Source organism: Chrysochloris asiatica, unplaced genomic scaffold, assembly GCF_000296735.1.
Source record: "Chrysochloris asiatica unplaced genomic scaffold, ChrAsi1.0 scaffold00055, whole genome shotgun sequence".
NCBI classification, from domain to species: Eukaryota; Metazoa; Chordata; class Mammalia; order Afrosoricida; family Chrysochloridae; genus Chrysochloris; species Chrysochloris asiatica.
The window spans coordinates 11,184,483-11,192,548 of NW_006408573.1; the positions used below are offsets into that span (position 1 = coordinate 11,184,483).

The window sequence follows — 8,066 nt, forward strand, 5'->3', positions numbered from 1 at the left end:
GACTAAGGTGCACCTGACCCAAGCCATGGTATTTTCAATAACCTCATATGCATGTGAAAGCTGGACAGTGAATAAAGAAGACCATAGATGAATTGATGATTTTGAGTTATGGTGTTGGAGAAGAATATTGAAAGTGTCATGGGCTGCCAAAAGAACCAATAGATCTGTTCTGAAAGAAGTTCAGCCAGAGTGCTCCTTGGAGGCCAAGATAGCCAAACTTCATCTCTCATACTCCAGACATATTGTCAGGAGGGACAAGTTGCTGGAGAAGGACATCATGTTTGGTAAGGTGGAGGGTCAGAGAAAAAGAAGAAGACCCCCAACGGATGGATTGGCTAAGTGGCAGCATCGATGGACTCAAGCGTGGCAACGGTAGTGAGGTTGGCCCAGGATCGGGCAGTGTTTCATTCTGCTGTGCATAAGTTCACTGTGAGTTGGTACCAACTCGATGGCACATAACAACAAGAACAACAGCAACAACAGGCAAGGGAAACCAAGATTCAAAAGACAGCCAAGCATCTTATCATCATTTCCCTACTTTTACTCATTCATACCATGCCTCTATATTTGTATCCACGAGCCCTGTTGTTCCATGTTTGTGCTTACATCGTTATTTACATCTGTCCTATTTAGCCCATGTAAACCTGCCTAGCTATTCTCCCATCTGCCTTATTTTTCCTTTCCCCTTCCCCTTCTAGTGTAAGCCCTCCTCCCAGCACCCAAACTATCCTGTGTCTTTTCCAAACCCTGTGCTCCACTATCCTGTGTTCCATTTTCCCCTCCTTCTCACTCACCCCGCCGTATACACCCCAGTAACCAACAACAACAACAACAACAACAACAAAGATAATTTCCCCCTTTTTGTGTGGGTGCTTTTTCTTAATCTTTTACAATAATGGATCTACGTCGTATTTCTCCTTTTCTGAATTACTGATTTCACTCAGCATAATGTATGACAGCATTTTTATAAGGACGGAAGAATATAGTAAGAGTAAGGTGGCCAGTGTACAATGGATTCCTTAATAGTAAGTTGCCTTGATTAAGTGTAGACACTGAGTAACAAGTTTCAGACACATCTTTCTCTGGGGAAACAACTGGTGGACTCAAACCACAGATCTTGTGGTTAGCATTGCTGTGCTTATCTGATAGAGCCACAGCACTCCCTACTATTCATTTTATTATCTGACAACTAGGAGTTAAAAGTAAAGCAAAAAATATAATTAATGCAGAGAGTTGTGATACGAAGATCTGATGATTTGACTTTATAGTAACTAAGCTGCAGTCATGCCCTAATTACTTACACTGTCCATCTGATTACTGATATATCTGAGTGCCTGTTTCTTCATCTAGCAAAGATGATGGTGGCAGGCAGTTCACCAATTGGTAGGCATAAATATTGAACAGCATTCAATAGTAGACTTTCATTAAAGACATTTATAAAAATAGGTGCTAATAGAATATTAATTGTTACATAAATTTATGATGCAGAGTCACAACTCTTATTTTTCTAATCAGTCTGATCTCTAATGCCATATTAACAGGAAGTTCAGTTTCCTTCCTTTGAAACTCCTATATTTTTAACCACCTTAAATCCCAGAGACTCACTGTGCAAACATAGAATCCATTCTTTTCCAACAGCAGGTTATAGAGACAACTCAACTCTTTTGGTTAATTACTGTCAAGACTGTGTGCTATTACACAAGGTCACAACTCAATGATGGTTCTGCACACTCTGATAGCTGATGCTTGCCCATATACTGGCCCAGATCCCTGTGTAAGCCAGGATGAATTATCAAGAAGATTGGGCCAAATATATCACAACACAAAATTATAACCTACTCCAAGGTTATAGCATTTAGCAACCTTTGTTGTTGTTCATGTAACTGGATACCGTCTAGATCCACTGGGTAGAGGCAAAAGCTACTGTTTCATCCTCTGAGACTTCCTATTTCCAAGGAATAAAGCAAGCACTCAGAACACAACAAATTTTGCTAATTGTCTTCTCTCAAGAATAACAGTGTATTTACTTTAGCTTCCTTTATGTAGAAAAAGAAAGAAAAATTCCATTTAACCACCATACAAATGCAAAGTCATTGTTCTAAGCAGCATCTGGTTTAATTTTTACTTTGACAGACATCGTATGAAATGGAAAAGTATTAAAGCAATGTACAGATGAGATAGAAAACCATGGTCACCTATCCAAATGGAGGTCAACACAAGAAGACTGGCTTCCTCAGTTTTTTGAAGGCAGTGTTGCACAGTAATTAAGGATGTTTGTTTTACAGATACTCCTCAGTTTGAAGCCCAGCTCTACTGACTCAATTACTAGGTGATCAAGATGAGGACATACGCAAAGACCTGAATGTCCTGGTCTGGAAATCAAATTATACCCTATCTCCAGGAGAGAAACAAGAAAGATTTTTAAGCTGTGGAAGTAAATGGCAGGCTTTGTGCCTTATAAAGCTGCCTTTGGAAATTCAACAGAAGAGGATAGCTCAGCCAAGAGGCTGTTTAGGTTTGGTTTTATTTTTTTCCAGGTGGCATCACAAAAGCATTAAGTAGAGAGAATGTGTTTATTATTAGGAAGATAGAAAAAATATAAAACTTGGGAAAAAGTGAAAAGTTCATAACCTTTATATTATTTTAATAAAAATTAATCTAGAAGAACAGACAATGGGATGTATAATTCAGCAGAAGTTTGCAATGCAGAATTTGATATGGCTATACTATTTTGGTCCCTCTGGGTAACGTTATACAGAGTCGCTATGCCTTGGAACAACTCAACAGCACACACAACAACAAATCCTCTACATAGAGCAGTGTGGTATTGGCAGAGGGAGAGAATAATAGAATACTGGGAAATAATAAAATAAACAATATGATTAAGATATGTTATTTATTTAAAACCATTGAAGAAATCAGCAACTCAATAGATTGTTTAGGGAAACTGGCCAACTATTTGAAAATATAAACTTAAGAGTTTTATTTTGCAGAATATTCACAAAAGTGTCAATATGAATTAAATATTTTTAAATGGAGGCTATAACATTATTAAAATAACATTTAATCTCTATAGAACCATATTAAAAATGACTTTCTGAACAAAAGACAAAAATCAGGAATTATATACAAAAATGTGCTAATATTTTTTTAATATTTATATAGACATATGGAGTCCTGGTATGGCACTGTGGGCTAATGCGTCAGATTGCAAAGTCATTTGAACTGCAAGGTTGGTGGTTCAAGCTCACCAGTGGCTCCTTGGAAACCCTATATAGGGTCGTTATGGGTTGGAATCGACTCGATGGCACTTAACAACAACGACATATAGCTGCTGCTGTTGTTAAGTGCCATGTAGTCAGTTCCAACCCATAGCAACCCCTGTATAGGGTTTTCAAGGAGCGGCTGCTGAGCGTGAATCACCAACCCTGTGATTCAAATCAACTTTGCAGGTTAGCACATTAACCCACAGTGCCACACCAGGACGACAGACATATGGCGAATTGTGGTTGTTGTTAGGTGCCATTGAGTTGGTACTGACCCACAGCAACCATATGCACAGCAGAACAAAACACTGCTCGATCCTGGGGCAACCTCACTACTGTTGCCACGCTTGAGTCCATTGATGCTGCCACTTGGCCAATCCATCTCGTTGGGGGGTCTTCCTCTTTTTCTCTGACCCTCCACCTTACCAAACATGATATCCTTCTTCAATGACTGGCCCCTCCTGACAATACGTCCGAAGTATGAGAGACGAAGTTTGGCCATCTTGGCCTCCAAGGAGCACTCTTTCCAAAATGGATTTATTGGTTCTTTTGGCAGCCCATGGCACCTTCAATACTCTCCTTCAACACCATAACTCAAAGGCATCAATTCTTCTGCAGTCTTCCTTATACACTGTCCGACTTTGGCATGCATATGAGGTTATTGAAAATACCATGGCTTGGGTCAGGTGCACCTTAGTCCTCAAGCTGACATCTTTGATCTTCAACACTTCCAAAAGGTCTTGTGTAGCAAATTTGCCTAATGCAATACATTATTTGATTTCTTGACTGCTGCTTTCATGAGTATTGGGGGTTAATTCAAGTAGAATGAAGTTCTTGACAGCTTCAATCTTTTCTCCACTGATAAGAATGTTGTTTATTGCTCCAACCTTTTTCTCCACCGATAAGAATGTTGTTTATTGGTCCAATCACCAGTAATGACCAATACATATTGATTGCATGTTTGATCAATTTCAGACTGAAGAAGTTGGTAGAATTCTTCTATTTCATCCTCACTGGCTTTAGTGGTTGGTGCGTAAATTTCAATAATAGTGGTGTTAACTTGTCTTCCCTGTAGGCACATGGATATTATCCTATCACAGACAGCGTTGTACCTCATGACTGATCTGGATATGTTCTTTTTGACGATGAATACAACACCATTCCTTTTCAATTTGTCATTCCCAGCAAAGTAAAGCATGTGGTTGTCAGATTCAAAATGGCCAATACGAGTCCATTTCAGTTCACTAATGCCTAAGATATGGATGTTTATTTGTTCCATTTCATTTTTGACAACTTCCAATTTTCCCAGATTCATACTTCATACATTCCATGTTCTGATTTTCAATGGATGTTTACAGCTGTTTCTCTTCATTTTGAGTTGTGGCCCATCAGCAAATGAAGGTTCTGCGGGCTTTTCTCCCACGAGCTTAACTCCATTCATGTTATCATGGTCAACTCTACTTTGAGGAGGCAGCTCTTCCCCAGTCGCATTTTGAGTGACTTCCAAACTGAGGGGCTCATTTTCTGGCACTATATCTGACAGTGTTTCTCTGCTATTCATAAGGTTTTCAGTGAATAATATTCTAAAGTAGTTCATCATTCTTTGTTCCTATTCTGTGTTTGTCTGGAAGCTCATCTGAAACCTGTCCACCATGGGTGACCCTGCTGGTATTTAAAACACTGGTGGCATAGCTTTCAGAATCACAGCAACTCACAAGCCACCACAGCACTACAAACTGACAGATGAGTGGTGGTCATTTGGTTTTAAGTGGAAATTGCCACTTTAAATATGGCGCATACACATATATATATAAGAATCCCAAGTTGTCCTTGATTTGATTGTGACTCATGGCAACATCATATATGTCAAGAGTAGAAGTATACCTCATAGGGTTTTCAGTAGTTGATTTTTTCAGAAGTAGATCACTTGGCAGTTTTTAGAGATTTAGGTTAATAGACTCCTATATAAAAAGATAAGGAGTTCTGGTAGCGTAGCGGTTACGAATTGGGCTGCGAACCTCAGGGCCAGCAGTTTGAAACTACCAGTTGTTTCCTGGGAGAAAGATGAGGCTTTCTGCTCCCATAAAAATTTACAGCCTCGGGGACCCTGTACAGGGTCACTATAAGTCAGAACCGATGCCACAACACATAATAACAACATTATAAAAAGATAGCTTGTGCATCTAAAAATCTCTTTCAAATAAATGAAACAAGATAATCATCCCAATTGAAGAAAACCAGAGAAAAGAAATGACAAAAACAACTCCTCCATAAAACAAATACTATCATGTAAAAGCAAACTGAATTTCTCTTTTAAAAAACCCAGAGATACTTGGCAGAAGGTTAGAAAATATCACATGCTTTTATTTTATTTTTTCATGATATTGTTCATTGTTCAAATAGGTGCAGGGAAATAACATATCTTATAAAATCTTGTTAGGAGTATAAATAGCATTTTTTTCTGACAGGAACAATTTGGGTACTCCTATGGAAAAAAATTAGAAATGAACATCAACTTCTATGTTGGAAGAGAGAAAATGAATTTCAGGCAAGTAATAATAAAGGGAGGTTGACCAGGGATAGTGAACTTTAAAATTAAACAGAGGTGACAGATTTGAGACTCAATTTCAATTGTAAATATAATGAGGATATTGTTGGATGCACCTGGGGGTCATTGTTCTCATAAGTGCCCACCCTGAAGGAGGACTTTCCATTTTCCTGCAAAAGCAAACCCAACTCCACAAAATTGCAGTTGAAAGCTTAATTTTACTGCGGAGTTCATGGAGAAATGAAACAGCCACTTCACAGAAGTTCTCAAGTTGGATGTTTCTCTTTACTTCCCCTTTTGTACCTAAAGTCTACCAAAGCTTCCAGGAGCAAGGCAAGTGTCCACTTTTTCCATATGTTCTACTTTACCTATAGCAATGTCGTTGTTGTTGTTAAGTGCCATCGAGTCAATTCCAATCTGTAGCGACCCTGTATCGGGGTTTCCAAAGAGCAGCTGGTGAACTTGAACCACCTACCTTGCAGTTCAAACGGCTTTGCAGTCTGATGCATTAGCCCACAGAGCCACACCAGGATTCCACCTACAGCAATAGCTCAGTTCATATAAGCCAGTGGTGAACAGTCTTTTTTTTCTGCCAAAATTTATAACACCATTCTCAGGCCATACAAAATCATCAACTTAAAAATTAACCTGGACCAAGCAAGATCCAGCCTCCAGAACCAGAGCCCCTTGCTCCTCCCTCGGAATGAATGGAGACCAGAAATCAGACACTATGCCGAGGAAAAGCAGGATTCCACCCTGCTAGCCCTTCTCTCAGATTCACAAGTTGCTGACTGAGGATGATGTGGGGCATCCAGAGACTGGAGACGCTGTTGCACGGTTCAAGAAGGTCTTCGAGTACAATGTCCTTGGGGGCAATTACAACCGAGTTTAGCCTACTGTTTGTGGTCCAGGAGCTGGTGGTGCCAAGGAAGCAGCAGCAGGCCCTGATGGCAGCATGGTGTGTGGAGCTGCTGCAAGCTTTTCTCCTGGTATTAGACGACATACTGGATGCATTCCCTACCCGACGGGGACAGCCCTGCTGGTACCAGAAGCCAGGCAGAGGTTTGGATCCCATCAATGACTCCAAACTGCTGGAAGTCTGTATGTACTGCGTGCGGAAGCCCTACTGCCAGGAGCAGCCTTGTTATCTGAATCTGATCTAGCTCGTCTTGCAGAGGTCCTTTCAGACTGAGATAGGACAGACTCTGGACCTCATCACTGCCTCCTAGGGCAACGGGCATCTTGGCAGATTCACCTTGTTGTGGTTAAGTGCATCGAGTCGGTTCCGACCCATAGCGACACTGTATAGGGTTTTCGAGGAGCAGCTGGTGAGCTTGAACTGCCGTCCTTGCAGTTCAAACGGCTTTGGAGTCGAGAGCATTAACCCACAGCGCCACACCAGGACTCACCTTAAAGAGGTATAAATCCGTTGTCAAATGCAAGACAGTTTTTCACTCTTTTTACCTTCCAGTGTCTGCAGCAGTGTATATGGCGGTCGTTGATGGGGAGAAGGAGCATGCCAACGCTAAGAAGAGCCTGCTGGAGATAGGTGAGTTCTTTCAGATTTAAGATGATTACCTTGACCTCTTTGGTGACCCCAGTGTGACCGGCAAGGTTGGCACTGACATCAGGACAACAAATGCAGCTAGCTAGTCGTTCAGTGTCTGCAACCGACCTCTCTGAAAGAGCGCCACACGTTGTAGGGGATTTACCCGTAGAAGGATGCTGAGGAAATGGTCCTAGCGAAGGCAATGTACGAGGAGCTGTAGCTTTCTGCTGTGTTCAAGCTGTATGTACGAGTACGAGAAAGACAGATTCAGCACCCTTATAAGTCTACTCGAGCAGTACCCTTCTCCCATGCCCAGGACCATATACCTGGGGCTAGCACACAAGATCTATAAGCAGAAAAAGTGGCCTGGAGACTGGGAGGTGTTAGGAGGGAAGGCTCTCAATAAATTTTTGTGTAATCTTAAAAAAAAAAATTAGCCTGCTATATTTGGTCAAGCGTTTAATTAACTCAGCCCCAGCGTGACAACTGGAGCCCTGGCGTGGTGCTGTGGTTAATGTGCTGGACTGCAAAGTCAGTTTGAATCCAAAGAGACACTCCTTGGAAACGCCATACAGGGTTGCTGTGAGTCGGAACTGATTCGACGGCACTTAACAACAAAATATGATGGCTGGACTCCTGGTGTGGCTCTGATAGATAAGCACTGGACTGTTAACCAGAAGATCGGCAGTTCAAAGCTGCTCCT

General features: G+C 41.1%; 1 pseudogene; it reads left to right on the forward strand.

The window, feature by feature from the left end:
* LOC102826753 overlaps nucleotides 1–7,800 on the forward strand; it is a 63,505-nt pseudogene extending 55,705 nt beyond the window's left edge.
* Nucleotides 7,801–8,066: the final 266 nt, after the last annotated feature.